Here is a 14738-nt window from a genome sequence, read left to right on the forward strand (position 1 = left end):
TTGCAAATGTTGTCACTTCTCCATCTACCCAGGCTCAACTCATCCCTCAAAATCGACTTCAAAGTGTAACTCCCCCGTGAAACCTTCTTTGTTACCTTTATTAGCAAGATTGGCTCCTCCTTCCTCTCTAATCCTTCAGTATGGAGCATATGTATATGGCAGAACTTCTCACAATGTTCTGAAATGACTTATTTGCGTGCCCACAGCCTTTACTATATTGTCAGCACCACAAATCCACTATGTGCCTGGACTATATTAGGTTCAAAATAAAAAATCTGATGAATGAATGAAGTTGAGTTCACTAAATTATTTTTTTGAAATAGTAACAAAGTTAGTTAGCTCTAAAAATGTTTTCTAAAGAGCTTCTGAGACCAACTTATATATGTTCATTTTTATTATAAAGAGATATTATATTGTGCAGTGTTGATCAAAAATACTATGCAGCAATCAGAGAATAAGAAATTGGAGCCAAATATTTCTAAGTCAGGCAGTTATAAATTAGAACATTGCCCAGATAATAGTCATGGCTGCAGGAATCCAAAACAGAGAAAAGTTAAATGTCAGTGAGAGAATGTCATAGACACTGAATGCGCCCACATCGCGTTCTCTCAAATCCACCATGTGCTTCAGCCCCCAGTGCTGCACCTGTTCTTCGGATAGGTAATTGGACAGCGTCTTGTCTCAACTGCACTGCACTCTCAGTCTACTCCAGAGCTTGTGTGACCCGGCTGCTTGGGAAGCCTGCAGGAAGTTCCTAAGCATGTGACCTGGCTGCTTGGGAAGCCTGCAGGAAGTTCCTCAGCATGTACAACCTGACAGTATGAGGGAATCAGGGGTGGGGCATGTGCAATCCCATAGAGGGGAGGTTGTGGATAACTGAATCTGCATGCTGTTCCTCCAGTGGAAACTCTTGAGGCTCATTATATGCAGCTACTTAGAAAACCCCACAAGGGTCTAGCTGCAGTTGCCCTCAGTGGGAGCACAGGCAACGATGTACCCTGTATCAGCTTTCCCTACTTCTGTTTCATGCTTCCCACACCCTATCCTCTTCTTCCCTGAAAATACTTCCTCAAAAATAAACTACCTACATACAAGCCCCTGTCTTCGTGTAAGCTTTCTGGCAGAAACTCTAAGAAAACTGGGATCAAAACTGGCCCTGGAAAGCAGACCCCTGAGATGAAATTGGAACTGGTCAGATGGTAGTAAGCCGGTTGGTTGCAACTCCTTGCACACAATAGCCAATACTAAGCACTAAGATTCCTACAGGTGGTGAATCAGGATGAAGTCCAGGCAGAGAGTGAATGCAGTAGCCATGGCATAAATGGTGTGGGGTAAAGGTAATTTTAAGGATTGTGGAGTTGGCTACTTTTGTTAAGGCTTCTAAAGTTAGACTCCTACCTCAAGACAAGCTGTGAAAATCAGAAAACATCCATGGAAGTATTAAAAGAAACCTTTATCTTTTAGGATAACGGGGGGAAAGTAGGTTTCAAATCATGCCCAGGAATGACGGTCAAGGAAGCAGAGCTGCAAAGGAGACTGAATGCAAAAGCTCAATAGCTAATGGGAAAGCACTGGGCCGCTGAGATGAAATTGTTGGTGACCTCCAACAAACCTGAGATTCTTGAACTCCCAGAAGTCCCTGAACCTTTCAGGTCAGTGGAAGCAACTTCCTTCTCACTGATGAGATGACATTGTTGGTGACCTCCAGCAAACCTGCGATTCTTGAGCTCCCAAAAGGCCCTGAACCCTTCAGGTCAGTGGAAGCAATTTCACTGCCACTGATAGAGGAGGAAGTGCCACTTGTCTAGGCACCCTGAAAACATATTACCTGAGTCAGATGCATTGCTACAAGATGTGTGTCCTTCTCTAGAGCCACTCCATTGCCTGCAGACAAGTAACGGCGATTGAATCACAACACGGTCTGCACAGGGAAATCTAATGCTTGCTCTAAGAGAAAACAACAGATATAAATTAAAAGACATGGCTAAGTATGTACATGTAGCAGACAGAGAGTGAGGGTGACAATGAATCTTGATGACGTCAAACAAGGAACTACTGAAATATGAATAGGCGACAAGGTATTAACACGGGAAAACTCTTCCATGACTCAGAGTTTGCCTTGGCAAGGACACTTAGGGCCAGCCCCAGTGTTTCTGAGAGAGCTCCCTAAAGCTTGAATATAGTATTGGTCTACAACAAATGTTGTATCATGTGAGAATTGCCTTAACAGAGTACTAGGGAACAACTCAGGAGCATAAGAATGTTAGAATCGATACAGTACACAAGCTTGGAGAACCTGCCATCTGACCATCTTTTCTAGGAGTGCCCGAAGAACAAGCCCTTCACTAATACAATAAAGAATGCACAGGTAAAGACAGCTTGTCCACTTCGAGAAGGTTGATGATGACTGTCCTCTGTAACATGTCAAGGAACTAAGATCACTAGTATCAGTGGGAATCATATCTATAGCAGAGACTTGGTGGAAATCTTTAACTGACAGAAGTAAGATGCCTGTAATTACTATAGTGGGCATCAAGGCTCAAGTGGTACCTTCACCCACAAAGATCTATCTATCAAGCCTAATAGACTGTGATATGTTTAGGGATTAAAAAGACAAGAAACCAGTTATTTGGCTTGCTTAGGAAAAAGTCAAGAATTGCTTAGAAGAATGTTAACGTCAGCTACCACTTTAAAAAGCTGTGACTTCTCATTCCGTTTTCAAATCTAAGCAACATCTTAGATCTAGAGCTCGTTAATTGATGTGAAGGCAATGTTTCTTTAAGGAAGGACCCTGTAATATCACCACAAGTATATAACATCACTATTGCCCCAATTCTTCCTTCAAAAGGCCTTTTAGCCATCTCCCAGAGAGAAAATGCACCTGGAAAACGGAAATACCCAAACATTTTGAGAACTACTGGATACAATGTCTCATCTGACACTGATCCCCAGAAATACAAAAGGCCATCACATTGCGCAGTAGGACTAGGGACTTATAGATGCCAAAGGATAAATGAAATGACAATCCAAGAAGGTGTCATAGTGCATCAAGTGGTCTGCAGACCCGTTGTGTGGTCTTTGCCCTAGTCTCCCAATGTATAGCTGGAATGGCTAGACAGGATTTGGCCAAACCCTGACCTGTAGAGTAAATCACCATTGAGAGAGAAAGGAGGTCCCTAACATGTACCATTTTGTCTTCTGTATTCCATCTGTTACAAGGTGTTGTTTTAGTTAAAGTGGTTAAAGGAAATAATGCTTCACACAGATATGTAATTGGAAAAGGCCATATTTTATAATGTTTCCGAGCATTGTGACTATTGTTCTTTGATACTATGCCAACATTCAACAAATAGTGGCTTTTTAAGCATTAGTTGCAAAAGTGAAATCTGAAACCATATCAATGAACTTTGCAATTCTTAGTTAAAAATCTGTTTGCCTAGCATGTACTCTGAATAGATTGTTTTACCCATGCTTGATTTTGTAACATCTTCCAAATACTGACATATTTCATTATACAATATCAAAAAAATCACATTCATTAATATCACCACCAGTCTCCTCAAAAAGGTCTTTAGGTATTGAGACACTGTCAAGCTCAAAGCAGCAGTTAAACCGTTTGCAGAATTGTAATTGTTGCTTAACAGCTTGAATTTTGCCATTGGTTACAAAGTTCATCAGTTATTTCCTTAAGGTGACAAACTCACTTCATTCCTTTTCAACAAAATGTCTGCCAAATACCAAAGGTGGAATAACTGTAGTTTGTCAACCAGCTATTTGAGTAAAAATTATATTCCATGAAAAGTGACTAGGTTAACTCAGTCTCACAGGACTTTTTCCTTGAGATGATCTTAATAGTTTGGTATGTAGTGGAAGTACCTCATGCATACTTCCCATTTCATCACAAGTAATATTAAAAATATCCATTAAATATTAGCATAAATAACACTTCATGAAAACTCACTATTTTTTTAATAGTGAAAATTGGGACACTTTTACTGGAGTCAAAAACTAATACCAAAGGAGTAGGATGAACAAGACAGCCAAACAAAAGCCTCCAGCGATCACCCTTCCCTCCATCATCCTGTCCTCCAAATTGGACAAATGTCAACACAAGAAAGCACCTTCATAAGAACCTAAAATCAGGTGAGCAATCACAGTACCTGGTTTGAAAATCATATCAAGGAAAAGGCACTGAAGAGGGTAGGAAAGGCAATCTTGAATTGCCAATACTTCCCTTCCTCCCTCCCCTGGCAGCTGTATGGTGTAGAGAGATCATCTGTGCACCTGCAGAAAAGAAAGCACGGTGACTGTGGGACTTTACATCGGACTTTACTCAGTGCTTCCCTGTCACAGTGGAAAGCAACATGGGGCAGAATTCAGCCAGCAACCATGGAGGGGGCATTTAAACCAGCTCCAACCAGAGGGACAACATCAATCCCAACTGTCTGAACTTAAGTTCCAACTGTCCCTACCACCACAGGGTAAAGTGCTCTGGGGTTCTAAATAAACTTAAAATGCAGTCTAGGCCACAAAGGCTGCAATTCCTAGGCAAATCCTGGTACTGAACTAGGCTTAGGGTCAGTGGACTTGGAGTACATGTGGCAACCTAGTGAGACACCAAGGGCAGCCAACGGAGTGCTTGTGTCATGCCTCTGTCAGCTCCAGACTGTGCAGCTCACATCTCCAGGAAGAGAGGGAAGAGTAAAGAGATCTTCATCTTGCAACTTGGATACCAGTTCAGCCACCACAAAATAAAATACCAAGCAGAGTCCTGAAGCCCCTTCCAGCCATAGCTCCTGGAAGAGATTTCCAGATCAACCCTGGGTTAAAAGAGAATTTACTGCCCTGTCCTAGCAGAATTCACCACCTGCTTACGAAAGGGTCCTTGGCCCTTGAGTAAATATCAGTGGTAGCCAGGCAGCAGTTGCCATAGGCCTTGGGCAAGACCCCATACTGTCTGGCTTCAGGTTTCACTCAGCAAATTCCCAGCTGTGATGGCCATGGGGAGAGAGTCCTTCTCCTTGGGGAAAGGAGAGAGAATAAAATGGACTTTGTCTTGCAACTTGGGTACCAGATAAGCCATAGTGAAATAAAACACCGAACAGACTTATAAATTCCCTGGTTCCAAGTGTTAGCTTCTGGAGGGCTTTTCTAGACCAACCCCCTGAGCCAGAAGGAAATCCACTGCCCTAAGGAATAGAGACCAAATACCGACAGGATTCATCACCTACCAACTAAAGAGCCCTTAGGTCTCGAATAAATATCAGAGGTAGCCAGGAAACAGTCGACATAGGCCTTGAGCAAGACCCAGTATTGTGTTGGCTTCAGATGTGACCCAGCATAGTCCCAGTAGTGGTGTCCCTGTGAGTGCTCATGTCACCCCTCCCCCAAGTCCAGGTAGCTCAGCACAGAGAGAGAGAGAGATTCTATTTGCTTGGGGGGAAGTAAGGGAGAAGCACAAGAGACTCCACTTGGTGATCTAGGGATTTCTCCCAGATCTTACCCACGACCATTAAGGTGACGACTCTATGAGTTTACAAGAGTCATAGTGTTGCTGGGCTTGGGGTTCCCCCATAATGCAGATATGCCTATAGTGAGCAAAGACTTAGATCACAACACTCAATTCCCTTTGAATACTTGGAAAGCCTTTTCAAGAAGGATAGGTACAAACATGTCCAGACTGCAAAGACTAGAATAAATACCTAACTCTTCAATGCCCAGATATCAACAAACATCCACAAGTATCAACATCATCCAGGAAAACCTGACCTCACCAAATGAACTAAAGAAGGCACCAGTGACCAATTCCAGAGTGACAGAAATCTGTAACCTTCCAGGCACAGAATTCAAAGTAGCTGTCTTGAGCTTCAAGAAACCCAAGATAACAAGAAGAAGGAAATCAGAATCCTATCAAAGACACTTACCAAAGAGACTGAAATAATTTAAAAGAATCAAACAGAAATTTTGCACCTAAGAATTCAATTGACAGATTGAAGAATGTATCAGAGTCTCTCAACAGCAGAATTGGATATAGAAGGAACATAACACAATAAAAGCCACATATGACAGATGTACAGCTAGCATCATACTGAAGGGGGAAAAACAGAAAGACTTCACTCTAAAATCTGAAACATGACAAGGGTGCCCATTTTCACCACTGTTATTCAACATAATACTGGAAGTCCTAATTAGAGCAATTAGACAAGAGTAAGAAATAAGGGACATCCAAATTGGAGAAGAAGGAGTCAAATTACCATTATATGCAGGTGATAATCTTATATTTGGAAAAACCTAAAGATTCCACCAAAAAAAAAAAAAAAAAAAAACCTGTTCAAACTGATAAAGAAATTCAGTAAAGCAGCAGGATACAAAATAAACATACAAAAATCAGTAGCATTTCTATATGCCAAAAGTAAACAATCTGAAAAAGAAATCAAGAAAGTAATCCCATTTACAATAGCTACAAATAAAGTGTCTAGGAATTATCTTAACCAAAGAGATTAAAAAAAAAACTCTACAATGAAAACTATAAAACAATGATGCAAGAAATTGAAGAGGACACAAAAATATAGAAAGATATTCCTTGTTCCTTGATTGGAAGAATAAACATTGTTAAAATATCCATACTACCCAAAGCAATCTACAGATTCAGTACAATCCATATCAAAATACCAATTACATTTTTCACAGAAAAAGAAACAATCCTAAAATTTATATGGAACCACAGAAGAACGAGAATAGCCAGAGCTATCCTGAGCAAAAAGAACAAAACTGAAGGAATAACATTGCCCAACTTCAAATTATACCAGAGAGTTTTAGTAACCAAAACAGCATGGCACTGGCATAAAAATAGACCAATGGAACAGAATACAGAACCCAGAAATAAATCCATACTTCTACCATGAACTCATATTTGAAAAGAATGCCAAGAATATATATTGGGAAAAGGATAGTTTCTTCACTAAATGGTGCTGGGAAAACTGGATCTCCATACACAGAAGAATGAAACTGGACCCTATCTCTCACCATATACAAAAGTCAAATCCAAATGGATTAAAGACTCTAAGAACTCAAACTATGAAACTACTAAAAGAAAATATTGGCCGAGTGTGATGGCTCATACCTGTAATCCCAGCACTTTGGGAGGCCAAGGTGGGTGGATCACCTGAGGTCAGGAGTTTGAGACCAGCCTGGCCAACATGACGAAACCCATCTCTACTAAAAATACAAAATGAATTAGCCAGGCGTGGTAGCATGCACCTGTAGTCTCAGCTACTCTGGAGGCTGAGGCAGAAGGACTGCTTGAACCCAGGACGCAGAGGTTGCATTAAGCCGAGATCATGCCACTGCACTCCAGCCTGGGTGACAGAGCGAGACTCCATCTCAAAAATAATAATAATAATAATAATGGGGAAGTTCTCCATGCCATTGGTCTGGGCAAAAATTTCTTGAGTGATACCACATAAGCACAAGCAACCAAAGTAAATACGGACAAATGTGATCATATCAAGTTGAAAACCTTCTGCACAGCAAAGGAAACAATCAACAAAGTGAGCAGACAATATACAAAATGGGAGAAAATATTTACAAACTACCCATCAGACAAGGTATTAATAAGCAGAATAAATAAGGAACTCAAACATCTTTACAGGAAAAAAACTAATAATCTGATTTTAAAATGGGCAAAAAATTTGAATAGACATTTCTCAAAAGAAGACACACAAATGGCAAACAGATACATGAAATGGTACTCAACATCACTGATCAACAGAGAAACGCAACTCAAAACTGCAATGAGATTTCCCCTCACCCTAGTTAAAATAGCTCTTTTCCAAAAGATAGGCAAAAATGAACACTGGCGAGGATGTGGAGAAGAGTTGGCAGAAATGCAAATTAGTACCACCACTATGGAGAACAGTAGAGAGGGTTCCTCAAAAATTAAAAGTAGAACTGCAAGATGATGCAGCAATCCCACTGCTAGATAGACACCCAAAAGAAATCAGTATATTGACGAGGTGTCTGCACTCCTATGTTTACTGCAGAGCGATTCACAATAACCAAGATTTGGAATCACCCTTAGTGTCCATCAACAGATGAATGGATAAAGAAAATGTGGTACATATTTACAAGTTCACAGTGAAAAACAGAATAAGACCCTGTCATGTGCAAAACATGGATGGAACTGAGGACATTATGTCAAGTGAAATAATCCAGGCACAGAAAGTCAAACTTCTCATGTTTTCACTTATTTGTGGGAGCTAAAAATTAAAACAATTGAACTCATGGATACAGAGAGAAGAATGATGGTTGCCGGGGAATGGGAAGGGTAGCTGGGGCTGAGGGGATAGGAAATTTAGATGGTTAATGGGTTTAAAAATATAGTTAGATATAAAGAATAAGATCTAGTATTTGATAGCATGGCAGGGTGACTACAGCCAGCAATAATTTTTTGTCCATTTTAGAATAACTGAGGAAGCACAACTGTAACATTCAAAACACAAATCATGGATGTTTGAGGTGATGGATATCCCCATTTACCCTGATGTGTTATAATGTATTGTATGCCTGTATCAAAATATCTGATGTGTCCCATAAATATATACACCTGCTATGTACCCATGAAAATTAAATATAAAATGTTTTAAATGAATGCATTTGCTATTTCATCAGGACATTCTTAAGTAAAACTTTTTTTAACTCTGAGTACCTGGTGGTGATAACACAATGACCCACCTATAGGTTGGTACCACTGTTTTGATTTGTGCAAAGGCACCAGCTGCTTTGCCTACCATTGACTTCTGCACCACTGGTGCAACTATCCAGAGTGAAAGGATCAAATAACACCTCATATTATGAAAGCAGTATGGGCCTTGTGGAGCATGCAGAAGGGTCTTGAAGACCCCCAGGGATCTACAAACACCACTCTGAAAATCACTGCCTTAAAGCCAGTGAAAGCTAAGGCAGTGGGTAGATATGAAACATTGGTGAGACCCAAAATATGATCTTTATGAAAATCCCACACTGAATAATGATCAGAAGTTGCATAGACACTTTTCAAGAATCCCAAGTAGGCAAGCAAAGAAGAACTAGTTCCCAGGATTTTTCCATGCAGAATGGATACACAAAGCCTGGTTGACAGCGAGGGAAAAGGTGCCTTGAGAGGAAGTCATCGCAGCTATTTTTTCAGGTAAACTTTAGCTTAGATAATCAGAGGCCCCGAGAAAATCACATATACCTTCTCCTCCCAAATATTTTCCCATGCCCTTCAGGGCAATGTGCAATTGTATAAATAGACTTTCAAGAACAACTGAAATGTCACAAAGTTCCTAAACATTGATATGCAAAATAAAATCTAGCATGGTTCTACTAAGGGGTCTCTTCCCCAACAGGCTTGTGATTGCCTTAGCAAGGAAATGTATCATCTGACTTCCTAAAGTGCTCCCATCATCCCCAGCACAGGGCTGGCCCTGTAACAAGCCTTAGATAAATACTTGATCCACTGATCTGATATAATAAGAAGCCGAATTAACGTGTGCGTGGAGTGATGGAGGCGAGTGTAACTGAGCAAGAATGCTGCAGGCAGAGATATTTTATGTGAACTCCCACAAACTAAGACACTCACTAATGATAAAATTATTTTAACTCCATTCTCTCAATGTTTTTTATTTACGGGTTGAATATTATTCTCTTTAACAACATGTATCATCGTAGGTACGCCATCCAGTTTGTCCTGTTCTGTAAACCATGCTCTGGCTGTGCGTTCTCTATTCAACCTCACTGGGGCCTTGCAACCCACCTGAGCTCCAGGCCAGTGCAGGCAGGAAGGGGTTCTCAGCTTCCCTCCTGCACGGCAGGCAAAGGCAGAGAGTTCAGAAGCTGCTGGAAGGACTGCAGAGAAGGAACACGCGCACCAGTCTAATGCCTATCTGGTTCTACTATGAGGACTTGAAATCTATTCCCAAAGCATTAAGTGCTTTGGGAGACTCTCTCAAAGCACCATTTTGCTACCGTGATATTTAAGACTCATTTCAAACTTGAGATACATTCACCAGTTTAATTTAGAAGACTGTGTGATGGCATTAAACACACCACTCAAAATTTGGTGCCAAATGAAAGTCAGACAGTTCATCTAAGTCTCTTGCCTCTGCAACCCCCATGCTAGGTTGCTATGACCTGAGGAAACCAAACAGCATTCCATTTAGCCTCTGTACAAGCCATCTAGACAAAAGACAGAAAGATCAGCTTTTCACCGGAGCTATGCATCATATACAAACATAGATGTACCATACACACATACATATATAATATCCTCTGACATTTTGTTTGTTTCGCTTTTGGAAAATAAACTACCATTTTAGTTCTTCCTCACTGACAAAACCAGTTCTTTTAGAGGTAGAGTTCTAGGTGCAATGGAAGTACCCTCTGCCTTCTGAAATTCCCCCTGCTCAGCTGCTCATAGGTGAGTGAAAGCTCTTTAGCCAAAGCAAGTATTTTATTTAGAAAAATATATGTCTTAAAATATAGAATTGAGGCAGTGACTTTTAAACTCCTGATACAAAAGTGTAAATGGTTCCCATAACAAATTGCTCATTTGGGGGAGGACTGGGCTCTCAACGGCACTGGGCGCCATCACACATTGTAGAGGAGGATGAAATGGCACAAAGGGCACAAAGAAGCTCTAAAGAAAGAAAAGATCAGGCCAGGTGCCGTGGCTCATGCCTATAATCCCAGCACTTTGGAAGGCCCAGGCGGGCAGATCACTTGAGGTCAGGAGTTCGTAACCAGCCTGGTGAACATGACGAAACCCCATCTCTAATAAAAATACAAAATATAGCAGGGCATGGTGGCGCGTGCCTGTAATCCCAGCTACTTGGGAGGCTGAAGCAGGAGAATTGCTTGAACCGAGGAGGAGGAGGTTTCAGTGAGCCGAGATCACACCATTGCATGCCAGCCTGAGCAACAAGAGTGAAACTCCGTCTCAAAAATAAATAATAATAAGAAAGAAAGATCAGAGCTGCTGAACACCAGCTACACAAATTTCACAATTTTATCTATTTTGGAAGACAGAAATTTCATGAAATGGACAGCACTATACAATCCTGCCTTTTAAAACAATTTTCTTGAAGTATGTTTGCCTTGTACTAATTGCTAATTAAATAGAACTGTCCTAGTATGATAGCTACATAATTTTTTCTCATGTTCAGTTTTCAGAAAAATATACTTTAACAACTGATACTTTTTTATTTCTATAAGCAAGTGGATTATTTAGATATCGGTCACTTTTCTCCAGTATGTTCTGTAGATGAACTGAAAAACCCTAATTCCCTTGTACTGCCACCAGGAAATCCATCCTTTTTTTTTTTTTCCTTATTCGTTTGCATTGAGAAACCAGGATTACTTCTCTCCCTTCTGTCCATTTTTCCCAACAAATCACCATCCCTGTGGATGGTGCTGTGGAGTCTCTGGGTTTTTTGCTGCAATAGACATCTCAGTTGCAGGCGTCAGATGCACCTCAGGAAGTTGGTTGCAAAATCTTGGCCCAAATCAAGGATATTATTGTTTTCTTTTCCCTGCTAACACTTCATCCTCTCTCTGTTTCTCTCTCTTCCCACGTCTCAGTAAGCCTGCCTGTGTCTCTGTCTGTCTGTCTGTGTCTCTTTTAGGCTATGTGACTCATCTGCAAACTCTTAGCCCAGTGAGTCGGCAATTGTTAACCCATAATGTCTGAAACTGATTTCTTCTGTCTGAATAGTACCTCTAGAGTTTGGAGAACAGCAACAAAAGGATACAGTAATATACAAAAATATGAGTGAGCCTAGACCTATTCTAAAGAAGTTCTTTTTTATTTCTAATACATATGTAAGAGAGTGTATATATTTAAAGGAATGGAATGTATTTGCATTAGATCAGAATCTGATGGCCCACCAAGATATAAAATCGAGCAAGAGCTATCACAAAGTCTGCCTTTCCAACAAGACTCCATGTTGTCCCCTCTGTTCTCATCATGGGTCTACCTAGATCCCACCATCCTGTCTGCACAGACTGGGTTGGGGCACCTTGACACCCCTGACCTGCCTTTCACTATCCAATGGCCCACCCCGCTACAAGGGCATCATCCTTCTGTAACTGCAATGTAAAATTTTTTAAAGAATGGCCATTTTACAAATCCTCATAGGATTATTCCATTTTGAGGAATAATTCTGGTAATATGTCAAAATGACTTATATTCTATATTTCAAATTCTCTCAAAATTTTCCCCTTTAAGCTTTTTTTTCTTCCACATTTTTAGCTCTTAATTCTTCCTTATCCTTAATCTCATCTAGAATAACAGCTTCAGGCTCTCATCCCACTGGGTTTTGTCATTTTGCCTGAAATTTTTACTGCTTCTTTAGAAATGTTTTTTTAGAATGTGGTTCTAGCCTTTATTTTCAACTTGATTTCTCTTATCTCAAATTTTAAATTTTAGCTTTAATGTTTAACATTCTTATTAGACCTCAACTCTCCTACTTTATGGGAGCATAGCGTTAATAAAATACTTTCATGTGTTTAGCTTTTCTCAACATTTTATGTTCTTACAAATGCTTATTTCCCCAATTGTTTCTCTTCACCCATCCTTTTCAGAAACTTTTTTATAATATTTGTTGAGAACATTGTCCATTTGTGCTGAAATTGCTTAATGAGTCTAAGTCATCAAAACATAGGAGCAGATAAATATTTCGCTCCTAGAATTGTCCTTACGATTATTTCACTGGTTTTTCCAAACAGATCTCCTGGACCTAATACTTCATAATGGTGGATATGAAAAAACAAACTTAAGACATTGAATCTATAGGTTAACCCTTAGAATATAAAGTTTTTCCAGGTATGCTTTTCTTCTTAAAAACCTCCTACCATCCAAGCCTTATGTGAAAAGATACAAATTTTGACACTTATCACCTCTGTCTCCATATACTATACTGTACCATGAGAAATTCAAAGCTATGGCAAGGCTCTCCGTTCCCTGTCCCAGGTCAGAAATCCTAAGCAGGCAGGTGGCGATGGGCCTTCTGATGGTTACTTAAGATTCATAATATGGTAGAGGAACCACAGATATCTTCTACTTACACTTGAATGCTCAATACATTTTCTGGGTTGTGTCAATTCCCTTCTCAGAGGAGTCATCCAAGAATCTCCTCAGTGTTAAAATCCATAGACTTCTTTCTCTCATTGAAAGAGTTAAGACAAACCCTTGCAATGAGAATTTTATCCAAATTCTTCTGGGGTGGGATGTCCTATTTTTGTCAGAAATTATATTGAAGGATTTCAGGCTACAAAAATATACCAGAACCTAAAGAGAGGGTAGAAATATTTCACTCTAGGGCATGCTTTTTGGTTCTAAGAAAATCTGAGATGACAACTAGATGGAGATGCTCTTCCTAAAGGAAAACTAGATATTCTTCTGGGAAAAACAGAATTTCTAAAAGACAATTTAAACAGTCCATCACGGTATAGACAAGAATCAAATTGTTCCTGATTTTCTGTACTATATATCACTCTTGTTAAACTCTAGTATGTGGTAATATCTTATTATGGAGGTTAATTTGAATTTGGGTAATTAACAATGGCGTTGAACATCTCTTTATGTATTTGTTGGCCATTTGGGTATGTTCTTTGATGAAATGTGTTAAGATCTTTTGCCGGCCGGGCGCGGTGGCTCAAGCCTGTAATCCCAGCACTTTGGGAGGCGAGATGGGCCCGGATCCACGAGGTCAGAGAAGATCAGAGATCCATCCTAGCTAACAGTGAAACCTAAGTCTCTACTAAGAAATACAAAATAGCGGGCGAGGTGGCAGCGCCTGGCAGTCCCCAGCTAGGGAGGCTGAGGCAGGAGAATGGCGTGAACCGAGGGTGAGGCTTGCAGTGTGAGATCGGCCACTGCACTCCCAGCCTGGGCGACAGCATGAGACTCCGTCTCAAAAAAAGGATCTTTGTTTTGTTAGGATTTTTCTCATATTGAGCTATAAGGGTTTTTAATATATTCTTAATACAAGTGATTTGTTAAATACATATTTTGAAAACTTATTTTCTATTCTTTGGCCTTTCTTTTTATTTTCTTAAAAACCCAGAGAAGCTATCTGTGTGTTTTTGCTGAGATTATGCAGCAAGCCAGCTTGATTCTACTTCTAGCATTATTTCCACTATGCAGCACTGAGGGCAATTTTCTCTGCAGCAACTTTACTGACTATTCAGGAAATATACCATAGATCAGGAGCTTATGGATAGGGAGCAGACTGAGGACAGGAATCTGTAATAACTCTGTTGCTTCTTAAGAAGGAATTCCTTGGCAATTTGCTGTGTGAGGACCTTTCCAGGCTCAAGTACTAGTTGTAATCCCTTTGTTTTTAAAATAACTGATCGTAGAATAAATAAATCTTACTTTCTCTTTTAAAAACAGGCTTCAATATGCTAAAATATTCACTCTATATACAAACAAATGTAAGCTTTAATAGAGTGTCAAAAATGGCTTTACAAAAATGTCAATGGGTGAGTTGCTACGAATAGTTTATACATAAGCACAGAATGTTGCTGAATTAATAGAACCCCAGCCATTCAAGACCATGACAATGGTCTCAGAGTTATTCTCATCTCCACAGAAACACACATTCTACCAGAGCATCCCAAATTCATGAAGAATATTGATATATTTGTGCTGATTCATCCATGTTCTTCCACCTAATCTCCTGAAGTAACTGAGTGGG

The sequence above is a fragment of the Papio anubis genome, chromosome 4 (genome assembly GCF_008728515.1).
Source record: "Papio anubis isolate 15944 chromosome 4, Panubis1.0, whole genome shotgun sequence".
Taxonomy (NCBI): Eukaryota; Metazoa; Chordata; class Mammalia; order Primates; family Cercopithecidae; genus Papio; species Papio anubis.